General features: G+C 38.9%; 1 pseudogene; it reads right to left on the minus strand.

Moving 5' to 3' along the window:
• Positions 1-7,423: 7,423 nt before the first annotated feature.
• On the minus strand, positions 7,424-8,370 carry LOC127681142 (olfactory receptor 51F2-like; annotated as a pseudogene).
• Between the last annotated feature and the right edge of the window lie 9,532 nt (positions 8,371-17,902).

Genomic DNA, 17,902 nt, shown 5'->3' on the forward strand with positions numbered 1-17,902 from the left:
GCCAAATACAATCCACATAATAGATATTAATTGCTAGTTATTGAATTATACTATTGCTGATACTCTTTCATACATAAATATTAGAACAATTTCAATGTCACCAATTCCATTCCATGTGTGACCTAAGAAATTGCTCTTATAATTGGTGGCAAACTTTCTGTCTATATCATCTAGTAACTTATCTTAGTTCTGACACACCTAATGGGGGAAAAAAAACTATTTGAGAAACTGAGGCTTTTGTAACTTATTCTAGCTTGAATAATGTGAACTCTATGAATGATTTAAACTATGTTTTCTAGTGAATAAGCTTCTCCATAGAGTTTTTAATTTTCTGATATCCTGTAACTTCCTAGGTGGTAGAAAGCTAACAAACTACCCTCACCACTTGTCCCCACATACACTGGCTTCCTATCTGTTCTAACATTACATTTTCTCTTTACCTTTGTATTTAGTCCAAAGTCCCTCAAAAAAATGTCTTTCTCTATAGGTCTTCAACTTTGTCATTTTTCTTCAGTTTACTATAAAATAATCAAAAAATCTTTTAAGGGTCTTGTAGATAAACTTTAATTATAGAAGAAACGTGTTGTAAATGTGTTGTCATTGACAAAATATAATACAAAAAATGATAAGGTCCTCCCTGTTACAACAAAATATTGTTGATTCTTTTTCTTCCTTCTTCACTGAATTTATACACATGGATATGCAAAATTTATTTGGAAGAGTAACCTTTGAAGCAAAATGTTATCATTTACAAATTGGAAAACTAATAAAACGCCTAGGAACACCTATCTACATTTGCAATGTCTATTTTTGTAGGTTTAGTCTGTGAATGATGTTTCACACAGAACTAGAGATACATGGATGTCTGCCAGTAAGAGGTTCTTCCCAGATTCCATTGGCATCAACCCTTGACTCGCAAATGCCCTACTACAATTGTTCCAAAACACTGACAGATTAACACATTAGAATTTGACAGAAAAATATAAGTCAGATCCCTGGGACTCTCATGGAGGAACTGACTCTAGCATGTTATCCTCTAACTTCCCCCCAAAGCAAACATTATGTGCATGAAAACACACACACACACACACACACACAAGCACAGGCTCATGATGGAGGTGAAGTAACTCTGCCTAAAAGGATGATTTTTGTAGTCTACTTCCAAAGCAAGTATGGAAATTATATCCCTATACTTTGCAGATTTGTTCATCACTGATATTTTCCTAGGCAAATATCTATTACAAGTTTAAAAATAAGCACCTCATCAACTCTTTGTGAAACTACTGGATACCTAAGTTGTGAAAATTTGATGTTCAGCATATGGTCAATAATACTATATTGAAAGCTTAAAATTGGCTGTGAAAGTTAATTGTGAAACTCATCAACAAAGGACTAAGTTATAACATGATGGCTGTGTTAGTTATCTACAAGAGCACAGTCAAAATAATTCAAGACTTAAAGTTGGAGCTTTAAAAGGAAAAGATCTGCTTTATTATTGTATATTGTTTTTTCAGACATAGCATGGTCACCATCTTAGAATATAGATTACTTGGGCCCAGAAACCATGACAAAGGAGTCCAGAGATAAAATGTTAACTATGTCTGTGGAAATTGTTATATAGCTATTGACAGTATCCAAAAGGAAAGAGAGGAGAACCACGGGACCTTCATCAGGAATTCCAGACTTTGCTCCCTCCTGCCACTCTCCAGCATGTAACTTATCTTAGGAGATAAACGAGTACATCTAGAAGCTAATGGAGAAGAGAATTCCGTGGTGCAGCTCCCACACAGTGAAGAACAATTAAATACAGCATTTCAGATGGGCTATGAGTTGACAAAAAACAGTCATTACAAATGCATGAGCACAGTGCTCACACAACTAATGGATTTCATAATTGAACTTTGCAGTGAGAATGTTATTGGAAGAATCCTCATATTATAGGAATTGGTGTGGAATATTTTAAAAGCATATCTTTATTACTCAAAATATTAATGTGAGTAGAGGAAACAGAGAGTGGCAACACACTATGAGATTTCTTCAAGGATGACAGCAATGGCAGATCAGAGCTGTTTTCTAAGTTGCTTTATTCTGGTTTTTGATCACTTCAAAAGCTGAAGAGCCTTGAGTACATTTCTGTTAAAATTGTCAGATGTCTGATACTAGTATAGATAAGTAAAGGGAAACATTTATTTCAACTAGGCCCATAAAAATTCTTGTCAAATAATAAAATTTTTATGTTTGGTACTTATAAATGTTTAAAGACTGTAGGCAAACATTTTAGCAGATGTTGTTAAAAACATCATGTCTTGCCAGTGAACAACAACACTTTCTAAGTGATCTGCTTGAAAGTAAAAGATGATACAGGCGGTCCTTCATTACATAAGTGATGTTAAAACACAGGAGGCATGGAAACTACTCATATAAAAAGCAAATGCAGCTTTTGTTCTTTTAGGGTTGCTGAGTTGAAAGCACCCTTTCCTGACACTGGAGACAAATAAATTGACAAAGTCAGTATTACACCCTCACTAGGAAATAAAACGTCCATGAAACATGTTATCAATTAAAAATGTATAAACACAAGTTCAATAATCAGATTAACATGTCTTCATTCAAAGATGATTTTCCTTCCAGCTGCCTGAGCTATAGCTTGGGCCTCTGGATACCCAGAAAGGTGGTGTCTTCATGTTGATTCTCATCTTAGGAATTATTATTATTAACAGTGATGAACTCAGATTTAAAGGAAGATAAAAGACATACAACCAATAGAGCACTTCTTCTTTATGTGAAATTATTTTAAGTTGCTTCCATATTTGTTAGACCTAGAGATTATATTGACTCTTCTGAGAGTCCATCAAAGATCTCCCACTAAACAATACTGCTTTCTCAGAGGCTGCTTTAATGTGGACACACTCACTCTAAGAGAACGCTCTTAAATCTCTCTCTTGAATGCAAATAGTTTTCACAGGACATACTTTACAACCTTTGCAAAAGCAGAGCTTATGAGATAAGCATTGAACCAGTAAGTAAAGCAATAATTCTTCTAACACCATAGCAGTCCTGACTCCCCAGTCCTTTTACTGGTTCTTCATAGCTTTTCCAAAAGGAATCAGACATCAGTCTCAATTCATTCCAATTTCTCTCTGAAGTCATCATTATATTTCCCCATCCTGCATGAATGTTTCTCCTTGTTGAGCTACAAAACAAAGCACAGCTTTTTCTAGAAAAGTCCTTTCCTCAAAGCCCATACTAACACCCCATCTGGCAGTACTTCCCTCTCCATGTCATAGGATACCTTGTTTAGTACAATCGCCTGACCTCAGAAAAAGAAAAGTTCTTAGGAAACAAGGTTAAGAGAACGAAGGCTTGTAGTCCTTGCATAACAGAACCTTAGAATCTAATGTGAGAGGCTGAGCTGGCTCTCCCTTGTGGTGATCTCTACAGATCTTGGGTGAAATCTGCAACTTTCTGTGTTCTGGTTCTAGGACCTAGTAGGGTGTGAAGAAAGAGCCTACATAGAACCTCCATGCCTCCAGGTGAGAATTCTTTAACTTCGGATGGTGGAGAAACATCTTAAAAAATGCTCAACTTCATTAGTCATCAGGGAAATGCAAATCAAAACAACCCTGAGATTTCACCTTACACCAGTCAGAATGGCTAAGATTAAAAACTCAGGAGACAGCAGGTGTTGGTGAGGATGTGAAGAAAGAGGAACACTCCTCCACTGCTGGTGGGGTTGCAAATTAGTACAAGCACTCTGGAAATCAGTCTGGCAGTTCCTCAGAAAACTGGGCATGTCACTTCCGCAAGTCCCATAAGCCCTCTTCCCTCCACCTGTTCCCCAATCCACTCCTTCCCACTTCCCTGTCCTGGTGTTCCCCTACACTGCTGCGCTGAATCTTTCCAGAACCGGGGGCCACTCCTCCGTTCTTCTTGGACATCATTTAATATGTGGATTATGCCTTGGGTATTCCAAGTTTCTAGGCTAATATCCATTTATCAGTGAGTACATACCATGAGTGTTCTTTTGAGACTGGGTTACCTCACTTAGAATGATGTTCTCCAGTTCCATCCATTTATCTCAGAATTTCATGAATTCATTGTTTCTAATGGCTGAATAGTACTCCATTTGGTATATATACCATTTTCTGTATCCATCCCTCCATTGAAGGACATCTGGGTTCTTTCCAGCTTCTGGCTATTATAAATAGGGCTGCTATGAACATAGTGTAACATGTATCCTTATTACATGCTGGGGAATCCTCTGGGTACATGCCCAGGAGTGGTATAGCAGGGTCCTCTGGAACTATCATTCCCAGTTTTCTGAGGGACTGCCAGACTGATTTCCAGAGTGGTTGTACCAGCTTGCAACCCCACCAGCAGTGGAGGAGTGTTCCTCTTTCTCCACATCCTCTCCAGCACCTGTTTTCTCCTGAGTTTTTGATCTTAGCCATTCTAACTGGTGTGAGGTGAAATCTCAGGGTTGTTTGATTTGCATTTCCCTGATGACTAAGGATATTGAAACCACATGAGCATGGTTTCAGGGCTGACCACTTTGTACTAGGCAACCAATAAAGGAGCTTATCACTGAGAGAAACTAATCTTCCCTCTCCAAACAATTATTAGTTGCCTATAGTTCTTTGTCTGGGGCTGTGACGCAATGAAATTTTCTCCTTTCCATGTTAGCACATCTACTGATACTCTTTCTAGCTTGTTTAGGCAGACATTTCTAGGAAAGACTGTTTCAGAGCAGACATCCTGTAATAGTCTCTGAGCTGGAATTTTTTAATGAAGAGATGATTTTCAAAATGATGAGAGAGCTAAGGAAGCAAGAAAGAGGTACTAAGAAATTAGAAATCCCATAATATTAAGAAATCATTACTATCTGATGGACCACATAGGAGAAAGAAATACAGTCAATATAATATCTCTCTTCAAACTCTGTTTATCCTGTCAGCGTCTTCAATTTTGTTAAGTAGTCTGCAGTCAGCCCACAGTAGAACCTGAATGAGGTGGTCCCATTGAATCCAATATTACAATGTATCAGTAGATACACGGAGGAAAAACTAATGGAATTCAGGAAGGCAGACTAGTGAAAATAATGAACCTAAATAACTAGTCTACCATCTAAACACAGAAATAGCATGTGCTCAAACTTTGTGGGGGAAACTGATTAACAGGAAGAAACAAGAGAAACTTAGAAAGCTGAGCATCAATTAAAAGAAAAAGTGCAGTGTGGTTAATTCAGTCTCTGCACAGCCTACAGACTACAACACAAACCTGGATGTAGACACACCCTGTAACTGTCACTGCCCATTTTAAATTAGAACTATGTCAGTTGTAGAAAATTAAAAGATTTTTACAAAGCAGAAAATATATGCTTTTAGGACATATCTGAAATTTATCAACTAGCATCTTTCTAGATTATGTCATAATCTATGAAGCACAGAAATATCAGACTAGATACTAGTTAGTTTCTTATATCAGCATTATGGGTTAAAGGACCAAACAAAACCCCTTTTGTGACCACAGCAAGCTTACTTACATAACAAACAACTTGGCACATAGTGCTAATATTGAAGATTTCATATCTCAACTCCAAAATCTATAGCATGCTTTTAGTAAACAGACAAATGTCATGAAGCACATACATTATTTAACAGACAATTTCTGATTAGTTTTCTTAACTGGAGGATGCTTGAGGGAGATTAGAAGATACCAGAATCATGTGTTTGATTGGTGTACTATCAATTTCACTATAGTAATATCTCTCTGTACAATGACATTAACTGATGACTATTTTTACCTTTTCCTCATGAGTCATTGCAATATAATTATGCCATCTCAAAACACAACAAAGTACCAACAGACTCTCCTCAGGAATTGGGACCTGAACTTGATTTGTACTCTTCTCTTCTCCTAAGGAATGAGATATGGTGTGGAAACATTCTTTCTCTAAGGTTTTCCTAGCTCTAGGAAGCAACCTCAGTCTTCAAATATCAGAATGAATAGGAAAGCACCCTGGTAAGAGGGGCCCGAGTGTTAGCTCAGAGGAAATCTGCTGCCAAGATGCTAGGTTTCAATAAGCTTTTGTAAACCTGAATTCTCTTTGTTCTTATATTGAATCGGTGAAATAAGCTTCCTCATTCCATAGCCCTTTGTCAGCTCCATTATCTGTTAGGTTTTTTTAAAAAAAAGTTACTTGCATTAAATAGTCCATGTGTTTCTTACAGATGTTATTTCTATTATCCTAATTAGAGGATTTCTGATATCCCTATCATCATTTTTTCTTGATGAAGATGTCCAGATGTAACATTGCAAATATAATCACATTAAAATAGTTCAAAATTCATTTTCTTATAATTTTGGCAACTCAAAGAAAACAAATATACTACATAAATATTTTTATTTTCTTTATTTTGAGAATTTTATGTATGTTTATAATGAAATATTGTATCTACCACGACTCCCTCAAACTTTCTCATTATACTCCCAATTTCATGTATTTTTTTAATCCTGGTAGCATTCCTCATATGTTTAAAGATGCCTGAAAGTAGGATTCAGCCTTCTGCCAGAAAAAAGACCCTATATTACTGATTCATGACCCTATATTACTCAAATAACCCTTCCAGGCAAGATGTTCCTTCTGTTGCCATAGTGGTACAAGCGTTATAAAATAAGTAACCACTTCCTGATCAGATCTAAACCCTGTACCACAAAAGGCGATTTCATACTTGATATTGTAATCCTGCTCAAAGATCTTGGCTTAGAGAGATCACATGTACAAAGGTAAAATCTGATGTTATTTTGCCCAATGATCACGGTGTCAAATTGCCTTCTGGATATTCATGCTTATATTCAAAGACCTAGGCTGCTCTCAGCCTTGGTCAGACAATCTTGTTTATGTACTGGGCAACAATCAACAAGGAGATAAAGACTGGTTAAAGTACTAAAAGTAGTAACTGAGTGTTCAGCACCCTGTTGTTGCACACCTAAGTGGTTTGATAACTTAGTTATTATTAAAAGTGTGGCAATAATCTACGAAGAAGGAAAATGCATTGTTCTCCATAAAGGAGATATGTAAGCCATGTAGTAGACATATCTCACCTTCTACTTAAATAGAAAGACTACATTGCAAAACAAGGAAAAATGATTGCTTATGTAAATTATATTATGATCAGGACATGTTCCTACTATTATGGAAAATGTTTCAGGAAAATTAATAACTCGAAAAATCTGTGGTTCATACTATTATCTCTTAACTTGTCTTCTTGCTTAAACCTGAATCTATATCAGAAACTTGCAACAAGAGCATCAATCTACAAATTATAATCTCCTCTAATGTCATTTATTCACTGACAATGACAGTGTAGATGACAGAGTAGAAAATGACAATGACAGAATAGAAAAACAGTGAAACAACAATCTAGGTCTTTGTCATGCCGGAATGGAGAATGTTCAGCACAGCCTTGCATATCTGCTTGGTCTTCACACTGTAGATGATGGGGTTCATGACTGGAGGGATCAGCAGGTAGGCATTGGCAATCAGAGTATGGGCATAGGGGGAGCTTGTCTGCCAAATCTGTGGACAAAGGACAGACTGAGCAGTGGAATATAGAACATAGCCACAGCCCCAATATGGGACATACAAGTGCTGAAGGCTTTCGTCCTCTCTTCTGGAGAAGCAATGTTGAGGACAGTTTGAATGATCAGGACATAGGAAAGGATGATGAAGACAGAGTCAACTCCAGCAGTGGAGATCAGGACAGTGAGCCCAACTGCACTGTTGATCCTGGTGTCTGTGCATGAGAGCTTCATGATATCTGGGTGGAAACAGTAGGAGTGGCGGAGCACATGGCTGCTACAGAAGGACAATCTTTTCAGGAGCACTGCCAGGGGAACCAGAACCAGTGTGCCCCTGGTAACTACTGCTACTCCAATCTGAGCTATTTTAAGATCAGTTAAGACCAAGCATATCCAAGAGGGTTGGCGATGGTCACAAAATGATCAAAAGACATAGATGACAGCACTGAGGATTCCATGACAGTGAATAGTGAAATGAAGAACATCTGTGACAGGCAGGCATTGAAGCTGATCTCCCTGGCATTGAACCAGAATATTCCCAGCCTGGTGGCCAGAGTGGATATGCAGAGTCTGAAGTGGGTAGTGGACAGCATGGAGAGAAAGAATTAAATGGGCTGTGGAGGCTGGGCTGATGATAATGGTGAAGAGAATCAGGCTGTTCCCTGACAGGGCAGTTGCATAGAGAAAGCAGAAGGGAATGGAGATCCAGGTGTGGAAGGCTTCCAGCCCGGGCACACCAGTGAGCAGGAAAATGCTGGAAGAAGCTGAGGTGTTCTGGAAGGTTGACATACTGAATTCAAATATTTAACTCGCAGTTGAGGATTTTGCAATGACAAGTTTGATCATTCAAAGACTGGTTATGTACAATATCAAAAAGAAATGTGTGTGAAATCTCCACATAAGATAGTCATTATAAGCAAGCATTTACCATTATGGACAGTTTGATGTTATAATTTTTATTGTACTCAAGCCAAATTTCTTACAAATCCATAGTCTACATTTGATGAGAGTCAAATGCTCTGCCATTTACTAAGCCACCAGATGACAAATAATTGCAGTGAGTGCACCTCTGTTTTCTTACCTCTTGCTTAATGTTGATTAACCCAACAAGATTGTAATAAGGAATACACTAAGTAATACAAAAAAGAACTCAGCAGAGTGTGCACTGACATAAATCTCACAAATAATAGTTTTTCTTATTGTGACCCATTTATAACAAAGCATTATAGGGGATCACCTAGATGACCACGAATAGATGACTGGATAAAGAATATATAGCATATTTTAGCATCTATGCATGCGTATGCGTGCAGGTCTGTAGAACATGAAAGCAAAAGGGAACTATAAGAGGGAACAGGCAGGTGAGTAAGGATAGAGACCATAGGATGATGGTGTGGTGCGTATGAACAGAGTGCAAAGTTAGATGTGCAAAAAAGGTCATAGCATATGCCATTATTTTGTATGCTAAAGACGATTTCAACTACTCAATTATCTTCTAAAAATAAAAACAACCTACCGAAAAAGAGTTCTCCTTAGCTGAAAGGCTAATTAGCATGTCTTTTAAGGGCAAGCCAACCTTGGCATAAATATCTTTATTTCCTCATCTATGTATTCTTTCCCTGTGATCAGCAGCAATGTGAGTGACAAGCTCATCACATGCTAGAAAATGGGTACATATGATGAACTGTTCCTGGGAGGTGGTATGCAAAATTCTATCGTTTTGGTAAGTTCATTGTTCCTTTCATTTAGGTCTATTTTTAACTTGTGCACACTTAACTCCTTGGTACTAGATTTTTGCTCACAGTCCAATGGCAGACATGAAATAAAATGTTCTCTGGAGTGTTCTAGTCGTTGAAACTGTCATCCACTCACTTAAATAAGACATATTGCCAAAAATTTTTAAAAATGAAATGGAATCAACATTTCTGCCCTTCTTTTTCTTATGCTTATCCCCTCCCACTCCCACGCCATAGTGCAGGCGAGCATGTGGGCCTCTGACCTAAGACTGGCTTGTTTCCCAAACAGCAGTTATTGGTCGTGATGACTCTCTTTATCTTCTGTTCCATTACCAGTACTTTAAAGAGTGCTTGTGCCATTTTAGGAACTATTCCAGTAACAATTTAGGTAATTGCTCTTTCCTGTGGCTGAAAGGTTTCTAGACTTTTCCTATGTCAATGTTGGTGGACTCTACAAAAAACCACTATTCATTTTATTCCTCAAATTCAGCTATTTATTGCCCTCATCATAAATTCAAACTATTTATCTCTGTATTCACAATCACTATAATGCCTTCCCAAATATCATGTCCAATATAATGGACAATATACTGGGCAATATAGTTGTCAATATTCACTTTTATTGTGACCTGCTCACTTGTTTACCTCCAGAACCATCTTAAATACTAGCTTGGACTTTCCCTTCACCAGAATATCAAAAAGAGCAAGTTCCCTCACACAGGCATGCTTTCCTCAATTCATGGGGCAGTTTCTTCTTCTTCTTCTTCTTCTTCTTCTTCTTCTTCTTCTTCTTCTTCTTCTTCTTCTTCTTCTTCTTCTTCTTCTTCTTCTCTCTGTCTCTCTGTGTGTGTGTGTCTCTGTGTGTGTCTGTGTGTGGTAAAACTGGAATCTTGGAGGTTGCCCCAGCCCGTGGGGGTTTTCGACAGGGGACCCTAGAAGAGAAGGGCAGAGAAACAGAAACAGGAGCCGCAAAGAATGAGACCAAGACTAATTAACTGTCCAAGGCCTCCCAAACTGTATTTTCTCAGGGAACATATACAGGCAGGAGAAGAAGTGAACAAGTGGGATTCTTCATGTAGCCCAGGCATTCAGTCAAGGTGAATCTCTGGCAGCTGTAAGATGTTTTCTTCTTCTGGGAGGGCACAATGACCATTGACCAGTCGATTTCTCCAAGGTCTGTAGCTGAGGAGAAGTCAAAGTCTAAGCCTATCTTTAAAATGAACTCTAAACATAAAGTAAGGTCAGTTTGGCTCCTGGCAGGAGGTGAGATACATTACTCTCCCCTAAACAACATGAGTGCTCTGTCCCACTTGTAAACATTAATCTTTTAGAAGATCCTATGCCAGACCCACCATCAAAGCATGCTGTAAGCTTAATGCATATTTACTTTGACTCTCTCTCTCTCTCTCTCTCTCTCTCTCTCTCTCTCTCTCTCTCTCTCTCTCTCTCTCTCTCTCTCTCTCTCTCTCTCTCCTCCCCGGTCTTTAACATGGGTGTGTCACTCAGCACACTGGGTTGCTGTGCTGCTCAGCCACCAATACACTGAACTCTCCAAATGAGTACTTCATTGCAGATGCCTCTCCTGTGAACTTGAGAGTTCAAAACTAGAATGTGTAAAATAAAATTGAAATGATTTGTAAGTATCCTAATGTGCTCATAACATGCTATATGTGCACATGTAAGACATAACAGTGATTAGACAGAAATCAGTGAAGATGCTGGTAGCAGTAGAGAGGAGTCACAGTATCCACTGACTGTAAGAGGCAGTTTTGAATCGAAACTCTGCAGTAAATAGAATGAGAAAAGCTCTTTAAACTTCTCAAAGGAACAGGACAGAAAGACCCTGCAACAATTAAGCCATACAATACAGAACAGAATTGCCAGAAATGTTATGTTTTTTGAAGCTTTCCAGTTTTCATTAGGGACCACCTTTGAATTAAGTTATAATTAACTTTGAAAGTTAATACCTTTCAAGTTTTCTAGAAGCAGCATGGGTTGAAGCTATTGTTTCCCTGAATATGGTAACTTTACTTACAAATCACACAGATGTGTTCTTTTCCTTCTGTTCTTTCCAGATATAGGCTGGGGAGCTGGGGAAGTAGTAGGGAGCATATATCACGAGTTATGTCTCAGGCTGGAAATCCCTTCATTAGAAAACTCCTGAGGGAGAGGACACAGACCCCAAAGGGAGAGGCTTCCCATGGGCTCATGGTGTTTTCTGGCTTTCTTCTTATATGTTTTACTTCATGTGTTTTTACTTTCACTGAAGAAACTGGTATTCTAATTCTTTCACCCAACACCCTTAAAAATTGTCCCCAAATAGGAACAGCTTCTATATCTATTATCCCCACACTAGTACCTGGACCAACTGATAAAGTTATCACTCCCTTGCAATAAATTAGATTTTATAATTTTGTTGAAACTTTTCACAATTTGTCCACAACCAAATCATTTTTTCTATTATTTTTTATTTATCAATTAAGATATAATTACATAGCTAGTACAACCACTCTGGAAATCAGTCTGATGGTTCCTCAGAAAACTGGGCATAATATCCAATATATATAAAGAACTCAAGAAGTTAGACTCCAGAAAACCAAATAACCCTATTAAAAAATGGAGTACAGAGTTAAACAAAGAATTTTCACCTGAAGAACTTCGGATAGCAGAGAAACATCTTAAAAAATGCTCAACTTCATTAGTCATTAGGGAAATGCAAATCAAAGCAACCCTGAGATTTCACCTTACACCAGTCAGAATGGCTAAGATTAAAAATTCAGGAGACAGCAGATGTTAGTGAGGATGTGGAGAAAGAGGAACACTCCTCCACTGCTGGTGGGGTTGCAAATTGGTACAACCACTCTGGAAATCAGCCTGGCGGTTCCTCCAAAAACTGGGCACCTCACTTCCAGAAGATCCTGCTATACCACTCCTGGGCATATACCCAGAAGATTCCCCAGCATGTAATAAGGGTACATGTTCCACTATGTTCATAGCAGCCCTATTTATAATTGCCAGAAGCTGGAAAGAACCCAGATATCCCTCAACAGAAGAGTGGATGCAAAAAATGTGGTATATATACACAATGGAGTACTATTCAGCCATTAGAAACAATGAATTCATGAAATTCTTAGGCAAATGGATGGAGCTGGAGAACATCATACTAAGTGAGGTAACCCAGATTCAAAAGATGAATCATGGTATGCACTCACTAATAAGTGGATATTAACCTAGAAAACTGGAATACCCAAAACATAATCCACACATCAAATGAGGTATAAGAAGAACGGAGGAGTGGCCCCTTGTTCTGGAAAGACTCAGTGAAGCAGTATAGGGCAAAACCAGAACAGGGAAGTGGGAAGGGTTGGGTGGGAAAACAGGGGGAGGGAAGGGGGCTGATGGGACTTTCGGGGAGTGGGGGTCCAGAAAAGGGGAAATCATTTGAAATGTAAATAAAAAATATATCAAGAAAAAAAAAAAAGAAAACTGGGCATGACACTTCCAAAGGACCCTGTTATACCTATTATACCCAGAGGATTGCCCAGCATGCAATAAGAACACATGCTACACTATATTCATAGCAGCCTTATTTATAATAGCCAGAAGCTGGAAAGAACCCAGATGTCACTCAATGGAGGAATGGATACAGAAAATGTGGTATATTGACACAATGGAGTACTACTTAGGAATTAAAAAGAATGAATTCATGAAATTCTTAGGCAAGTGGCTGGAACTGGAAAATATCATCCTAAGTGAGGTAACCCAATCACAAAAGAACATACATGGAATGCAGTCACTGATAAGTGGATATTAGTCCAGAAGCTCTGAATACCCAAGACACAATTCACATATCAAATGATTCCCAAGAAGGAAGGAAAGGGCCCTGATCCTGGAAAGGTTTGATGCAGTAATGTAGGGAAGTACCAGGACAGAGAAGTGGGAGGGGTTTGACTGGGGAATGGGCAGAGGGAAGAGAGCTTATGGGGTTTATGGGGAGGTGGAAACGGGAAAGAAGAAATCATTTGGAATGTAAACAAAGAATGTAGAAAATAAAAAAAGATATAATTACATCTTTTACCTTCCCATTTCTCTATCCAATTTCTCCCAATACTTCTCCATTGCTCTCTGACAAAATCATGATCTCTTTTTCTTTAATCATTATTATGTCATAGAAGTATGTATGTACCTAAATATATAAATACAGCCAGCACATTCACTCATTCTAAGTTGTGTGTACACGACTCAGGCTGACCATTTGGTATCAGATAAAAATTGGTAGTCACATTACTGAGAAAAGCTATTTCTAAAATTCCTGTATTTTTAATTGCCTGTATGTTTTTGTCTATGAATGAGACCATGTTAGTGTATCTATTTTCCCCTTCCATTCAATGTATCTATTGGTGCTATTCTTTTTCAGGATTTTTTAGGTAGCCATATTGTTAAGGTACACTTTGTGGGTGAAACTTCCCAGTCATTTCTAAAAGATAAAGTCTCATAGAAGATTCTTTATTTCTCTGGCTCTTACTACCTACCCCTCTTTCATGATGCTGCCTGAACTTTAGTGTAAACACACAATAAACTTTATTAATTCTTTAATTCTTTCTTTCTTTTTAACTGTCATTTTTCTCTTCTGGTCCTTTTTTTTTATTAGATATAATCTTCATTTACATTTCAAATGTTAAAACCTCTCCCAGATTCCCCCTCCCCGAAAACTCCCAATCCCTCCTCCTACCCCTGCCTGCAAGTATATGCCCCTCCACCCAACCTACTTCCACCTCCCATACCCCTCGATTTCCCGTTGTTGGGGCCTCTATTGAGCCTTTGCCACACCAAGGACCTCTCCTCCCACTGATGCCCAACAAGGCATTGCTCTGCTACACTTTTAGCTGTAACCTGTGTACCCATTGGTTGATGGTTTAGCCCCTGGGAGTCCTTGGGCATCTGGGTGGCCAAAATCTTTGTTCTTCCCATGGGGCTGCAAACCCCTTTAGCTCCTCCAGTCTGCTCTCCAACTCATCCATTGGGGAGCCCGCGCTCAGTCCAACAGTTGGCTGCTAGCATCTGTCTCTGTATGTGTAAGGTGCTGACAGGGCCCCTCTGGAGACAACCATAACAGGCTCCTTTCAGTATGTGCTTCTTGTTGTCCATAATAGTGTCAGGGTTTGATGACTGTTTACAGGATGAATCCCCAGGTAGGGCAGTCTCTGAGTGGCCTTTCCTTCAGTCTCTGCTCCACAGTTTGTCTCCATTATTGCTCCTCTGAGTATTTTGTTCCCTTTCTCAGAAGAACCAAAGAACCCCCACTTCAGTCCTCTTTCTTCTTGAGCTTCCTGTGGTAAGTATAATAAATTCCAGGATTTAGTATCGCTAATACAGAAAACAAAACAAAATCTCCTGTCCCAGAGAGTGAACAGCTGTCAAACACAAGCATTACAACAAACAAAAATAATTTTACTAATCATCTAAGCCCATACCTGTCAGATACAGTGTCATAATTCAGCATATTTATATAGTACATGTATTCTAATATTTTAATATAATCACACATTTAATGTATTACAGGGTCAGTTTTAATAATTGCTTATGTTATGGTCAGATCTACTTAAGGTAATTTTCCCCTTTGGAAACCTACTCATATAAATATTGACCTCAATGCCCTTTACAATTTAAAATGTATTATTTTGTTACAATTCACTCATTGAGTTTATTTCCAACCATAAATAATTTATGTGTGTAATAATAAACAATGCCACCAAAAATTATGAATTAATAAAACTTAGACTTTACCCAGGGATCTAATTATATGAAACATCAGAGGGTTATTATATTATATTCTAGAGTCAATAAGACGCCTGTGACTACAAAAAGTGATTTAATTTTTCCACGCTGAAGGATCATATTATATGAGGCACAGATTTTTCAGAGGGAAAAACTGTGCAAGAATTTTCTGTCTAAATAAACCTGCAAAGTAGGGCTAAGCATTCTATGGTCTCTTGTTCTCTGTATCTTGGCTGGTTGTGGGTCTCTGTGTTAATCATCAGCTACTGCAAACACAAGTTTCTCAGATGAAGGTTGAGAGATATGTCAGTAATTTTGGGAAAAGCAATGAGACATTAGGAGTCAGTTTAATTCTGTGTCCCTTTAACAATCATTTGAAATGTAAATAAAAAATATATCGAATAAAAAAATTTTAAACAAACAAACAAAAAAAAAACAAAATAATAAAAGTAGGTTCTCCCCTTGGGCCTGGGGCCTGTTTATTCTTGGCCCCATGGTTGTGCTAGGTAAAGGTTTTCTCTTCTCTGTAATGAGTTGGTGGAGGGATATGAATATGAACAAAACACACTGTACAAAAGTCTCAAAGAATTAATAAAATATATTTTTTAATTAGTTTAAGAAAAAAAGTCGCATGGGGAACTGAGGGTAGCCACCAGAAAGTCCCAGAGGCCAGGAAAGCAAGAAGCTCCCAGGAACCAACTGGGATGACATTAGCTAAAATACCCAACAAAGGAGAGAGAGAACCTGTAGAGACCACATCCAGAGATTAGGCAAGGCCCCGGGTGGAGGGATGGGACCACCCACACATCTCAAAAGTATTAACCCAGAATTGCTCTGACTAAAGGAAATACAGGGACAAAGAGTGGAGCAGAGACTGAAGTAAAGGCCATCCAGAGACTGCCCCACTTGGGGTTCCATCAATATGCAGTCACCAAATCCAGAGAAGATTGTTGATGCCAAGAAGTGCTAGCTGACAGGGGCCTGATACAGTTATCTCCTAAGAGGCTCTGTCAGAGACTTACAAATACAGATGCTGATGCTTGCAGCCAACCATCAGACTGAGCACAAGGACCCCAATGGAGGAATTGGGGGAAGGACTGATAGAGCTGAAGGGGTTTGCAACCACCTAGGAAGAACAGCAATATCAACCAAGCAGACCCACCAGAGCTCCCAGGGACTAAACCACCAACCAGACTATACATGGAGGGAACATGGCTTGAGCCACATATGTTGCAGAGGATGGTGGTGTCAGGCATTAATGGGAAAAGAGGCCCTTGGTCCTGGCCCTTGCCAACGCCCCAGCATAAGGGAATGCTATGGTGGTGAGGTGGGAAGGGGGTAGGTGGGAGAGTACCCTTACCACCCTAGCATTCTATGGGGGAGCAGGGAGAGGGGATGGGATAGGAGGTTTGTAGAGGGGAAACTGGGAAGGGGAATAACATTTGAAATGTAAATAAATAAAATAACCAATAAAAAATAAAGACAGTAAATTACCAAATTATCAAAGGAGAGGGGAAACATCTATTAGCAAAGTTTAAAATCTATAGTATAATATTTGCATTAGTGAATAATCAAGTTTGAGTCAGGTGGCATCTAATGATGGATGATTCTAAAACTTTCCTAAAATAGCTTGTGAAGGAAAATTTTTCCAGAGGCTTTGATTTTCATGTCTATCAAAGTATTAAATTATAAGATTCATTTATAGAGGATGAGAGGCTAACACCAACAATGGAGGTGCACAGAAAGGAACATCGTGCTTCCCAAGCCTCTGCACCAGACAAAGAGAGTGTGTTACTATAGAAGACGGCAGCAGCCCTCACATGGGACAGGCAAGGACCAAGGACCTCTCCCCACCCCTCCCTGGATGCACTGCCAAGCACAGAGTGGATGATCAGAACAGAAAAATGAGGATGCACGTGGCTACAGCAAAAGCATAGATGCTTGAAGAGCAGGAGTAAAAGAACGGGAGCTGTGGTCCTCATGGCTACATGTGCAAAACCCACCATAATAACTGTGAACTGGTTGAGATCACGGCACACACTAGTGAGTTGTAGACGGCAGTGAAGTATTCAAAGGCTATGACTAAGAGAACTGAAGATTCCACGAATATGAAGGCATGAGTAGCAACATTTGGCCAATACAGGCATCAAGCTGAATTCTCTTTTCTTGCAGCTCTTTTCCCATTCACATTGCAAGTTTGACTTGCCTGATAGATACAAATTTTGTGCTAGTAACCATACTTCCTATGAGTTGATTGTGTGATAAATAGCATGTCCTGTCCAGAAGTCACCACAACATTCCTCCTCAGCAATACCTTAGATTCTTTCCAAGCCTAGGAGTAAGTAGGGTATTAATGGATGTTGGAAGGAGGTAGTGCTAAATGAATGTGATCAAATGACATTGTATAAATTTGCAAATTTTCAAAAAATTAAATATTGTTTTTAAAAGTCTAATTTCTTAAACAACAAACCAGATAGTGGCCAGCATAATGACTAACACTTGAAAAGGCACAGATCCAGGTCTGGAAAGGACACATGGACAGGAAATAGTGTATGGGTTCATGACTCAATGATGACCAATACGATCATGCCATTCCCAGAGATAATGATGGCATTTCTAAGAGATGGAAGTCCAGTTGTGAGAGATCTCAAGACCTGGAATGCCAGTAAGGAGCAATGAGTGGTGGGTGGGCACTGCTCTGCTTGAAGGGTGGCATCCTGACTGAAAGAAGCAGATGCCCTTGGGGAAAAGGCAAACAACCATTAACAACAGAGAGAAGAAAAGCTTGCAACCTCTGCTACATACCT

The sequence above is a fragment of the Apodemus sylvaticus genome, chromosome 1 (assembly GCF_947179515.1).
Source record: "Apodemus sylvaticus chromosome 1, mApoSyl1.1, whole genome shotgun sequence".
Classification (NCBI taxonomy): Eukaryota; Metazoa; Chordata; class Mammalia; order Rodentia; family Muridae; genus Apodemus; species Apodemus sylvaticus.